Here is a 4,135-nt window from a genome sequence, read left to right as displayed (position 1 = left end):
CCTTTTGATCCAATTCTAAGTGCAAATCAAAGCTTCCACAGTGATTGGAGATAATAAACTCCGAAATGGATCCAATATGCGCCCCTTGCTGCTATGCGGATCAAAGACAAACTATGAGGCTACGATAGTAATAGAGATCACCAAAATACTACAGGCTATGTCTCCAAGGATGGGATACTTGATTGAATTGACTTCCACCAAGATAAGATATCAAATTGCTGCGTAAATGGGTGCATCTCTACTGCCAAGTATCTATCCAACTCTGATTGGCCATTTGATCCACTCATGCCTTCCCGTCAACCATTTGATGAGCGAATCAAACAAGGTTCTGCAATATGATCCGCTCATGCCTTCCTGTCAACCATTTTCAAGCCATACATCATGCCATTAATTTTGTACTGGGGTTCAAGAACAATAGCCACATATAAAAAAATGTTGATCCTACTCAAATCTCCCAAATACTTCTCATATTCAGTCCTCATGCTCATCGCCATATTCCACAAAGTAGCATCCTCACTCCTGCACATTTCATCCAATTGTTCTTTCACTTGACATACTTGTTGACATTAGTTATTGGATATAACATACAAAGACCTAAAAATGGTACATGTGATCTTGTTGAAAAGCCTAAAATTTTTACAAAATCCTGCACTACATCACAATCATCATTCCTAGGTCACCCCAATCTCCCATCATCGTCAAAGTGTTTGACATATTGCATTTCTTCTTCACCCAATAAGATTTAGGACATGCGTAGCACATCGAACATGTAAACACTCACCACCCATGATTGACTTATTGTCCTCTCTAAGCTTATTTTTAAGATACTCCAAAGCGGTATCGTTAGACGAGGTGTTAATCGTTATTGTCACAACACACTTCAACCCGCACTCCTTTATTGCGGCCTTCATAATGGTCTCACCCTTGTGATTAGCAATTAAACAAAACTTGCGAATCTTTTTGTTTAATTGCCAATCACAATCTACAAAATGGGCAATCAAAAACATAAAGTTCAAATTTTGGACAAATGTCCATGTATCGATGCTAAGGCAAACTCTTTGACCCCCTCAATTGGTTTCTCAATAATTCTTTATATATACCGTATAATTTACTAATATTCTTCACCACCGTGTGGTGAGAATAAATGTTAAACCTAGGTTCCAAGAACTTAAAATATGTTTGGAACCCTTCACCCTCCATAAACCAAAATGGTAGTTCGTCTATTATGACCAAACGAGCTAGGTGTCTCCTACACTCCTCTGAATCGTGCTTTGTATACCCCTTCAACACTCCCCCCCACTACTCCTATCCGCCATTTTTTTAAATCCAATCTCTAATCTAGATTGATTATTTTCTAGTAAGGAACGTTTAATTGGATTTTTTTTGTATTGTTCTTCTAAGTGGACCTTCAATTGAGATGTATCATGTCTTTTGTAGTGACATCCACACCATACAAAAATGGTTGCACTTGGCTTGAGAGTCATTGGAGTCACCACCCTCTAATTTGGTGAAGTGTTCCAGCACAATGGAAATGGGTTTCTAATTTGGTGAGGGTAGGGGTCGGGGTAGGGGAGCAAGCACTAATGCTAGTATTTGGACGTATTTGGACTTTACCCACTATCCATGGAGTTGACTCACGAATACATGACATGATGCAAAAATCACATAACATTTAAAATCATACAATCATGCAAATCACAATTGATTGCGGTTTCAATTTTGTAACACCAAAACAATTTGCGATTTTAATTTTGAAACCTCAAATCATATTAGGTTAGGGGTTTTAGTATGAGCCATAACCTAATTTAGGGTTTCAATAAAAAACCCTAACATAAATTAGGGTTTTGGATTGAAACCCTAAATTAGTCCCAAATTAACATACAATAACTATTCAAATCAATACACACAATTCACAATCACATCCTCCATAATTAAAATCGATTCAAAAACTATATAAAAAAAAAAATCGAGACGGGTTCCAGGATACTAACAGAGATGGAGAAAAAATGCTAGTATTCAGTGCTCAAAGACAACATAAGCTGCGGACGGTGATGGCAAGGGCAACTTAGATTTGAGAGGAGAGTGACGACATGGTCTAAGAGTAGGGGTGTAATCGGTCTAGTCCGGGGGAGGTCCCGAACCAAAAAGTTCGGTCCATCATTTTTGCTAGACTAAACCGTTAGCTACTACTGGTCCGATCGGTCCATTCGGTCTAATTCAGTCCATGAATATTTTTTTCCTCTTTTTTCTTTTGACAAAAAAATTAATTAAACTAGTAAAATTAAAATTAAGTGATCTCTTTAATATTTTATATATGGTTAATGAATATTAAATAATTTCATTGTATATATGGTCATTGGTGATCCCTTGGATAAAAATTCCCTAATTAATTTATATAACTACTATATAAAATAATATATTATATATAAAAAATATTTAAATATATATATATATATACACATTGGGTCGATCTCAGTCCGATCTAGACCGATAGTCTTACACCCCTATCTGAGAGATTAAAGAGTGAGAGATGGTTGGAGAGTAAAGAGTCTCGACACGTGGGGAGTTTAGTTAGGATGAATGAAACGATGTCATTTTAGGGATACCCAAAACGGTGTCATTTTATTATGAGTATATATATATATATATATATATATATATATAATTATATATAAAAGCAAGCCAGGTAGGGAAATATACGGGCGGGCCTGGGCCCAACCCACCCCCCTGGACTCACAGATTCACGGGGATATCCCGCCGCTCGCATCTGACGGACGGGGCTCCCAGCCAGCCAAGGCAAGGGCTAGACAGTGGAAGGCAGGCAGATAGGATGCGGGGCCCTCTACCCAACCCTACTAGGAGTTGTGTTTGAATTAGGAGTTATGCTTGGACTAGAAGTTGCAATTCAAGTAAGTTTTTGTACTAATATAGAAGGCTTACTCCCGTGGACTCTTTAATGGGCTTCGGCAAGCATAATGCTTGGGCCTTGATCGTCCTCCCTTAAACCTTAATGGACTTGGCCCTAATGGGTTTGGGCCCATGTGTTGGGCTAAATCCAAATTTACTTTCTAAAACTAGAACCCCTAATTCTAGTATAATCCTGACTTTCCTAATTTAGAAACTTGAAGGTTCGGGGTGTTACAATCTCCCATCCTTACAAAAATTTTGTAGACAAGATTTGTTCATACCCTCTCGCTCCCAGGTGGCCTCGCATTCTGAATGGTCGCTCCACCATCCTCTCACCATCGTTATCATTCAAGTGTTTGGGGTTTAATGGAGTGTGAATGTGCTTGAAGTCATCCTAGGTACCCAATAATTAACCTCAAGGAACAAACACGGGCGAAAGTGCCAAATTTTAAATCTAAGCCCAGTTTATTCTCTAAGAAAATAGAAACCCCAATTCTAGTGTAACCCTAACTTTCCTAATTTATAAACTTGAAGATTCGGGGTATTACTTGCTTCTTGCAGGCACTCCACCTCTTCTGTTATTGCCGCATGCTTCTCTACATTGAAACTTCTTTACTTCTGTTTCAATTTCTTGGCCTTCGAGTCAACACAAAGGCGGTGCTCTCTTACCTCTGCATCTATGCCAAACAATGCCCTCATGGCTACACAAGAACACGTCCCTATGCTCGATGAGAAGCTGCTTCATCTACTATCCATGCTTTGGTGCCATTCGTGTCCATATTCAAGTATTCACGTTTGATAGGTCCAAATAAGGACCAAATAGTTTTAGAGGCTCAATGGCCTCTCCTTGTCTCAACCTTCCCTCATCTTGAGTCTCTATCGCTCATTCAAGGAACTCTGGCGGTGTGGGAATTATCTCTTTAGTCTCATCTTGAGTCTCTATCGCTCATTCAAGGAACTCTGGCAGTGTGGGAATTATCTCTTTAGTCACTCTGTCTTCCTCTGCGGACCTTTGCACCCCGATTCTTCAACTCCCGCACATAGCATTCGCACAACAACACTTGCTCACCACTGGTAAGTGGAGGTAATTACCATAGATGGTCATGTTTGTCGAAAACTTCATCTTTAGATGGTAAGTGGAGGTAATTTCCCTCATCTTATTCAAAGTTGGGTAGGCAATGATGGCGTTGTATGATGGCTTTTACCACTGAAATGTTTGTCATCGTCG

This window comes from Juglans microcarpa x Juglans regia, chromosome 2S, assembly GCF_004785595.1.
Source record: "Juglans microcarpa x Juglans regia isolate MS1-56 chromosome 2S, Jm3101_v1.0, whole genome shotgun sequence".
Lineage (NCBI taxonomy): Eukaryota > Viridiplantae > Streptophyta > Magnoliopsida > Fagales > Juglandaceae > Juglans > Juglans microcarpa x Juglans regia.
Note: the sequence above shows the minus strand (reverse complement) of the source record.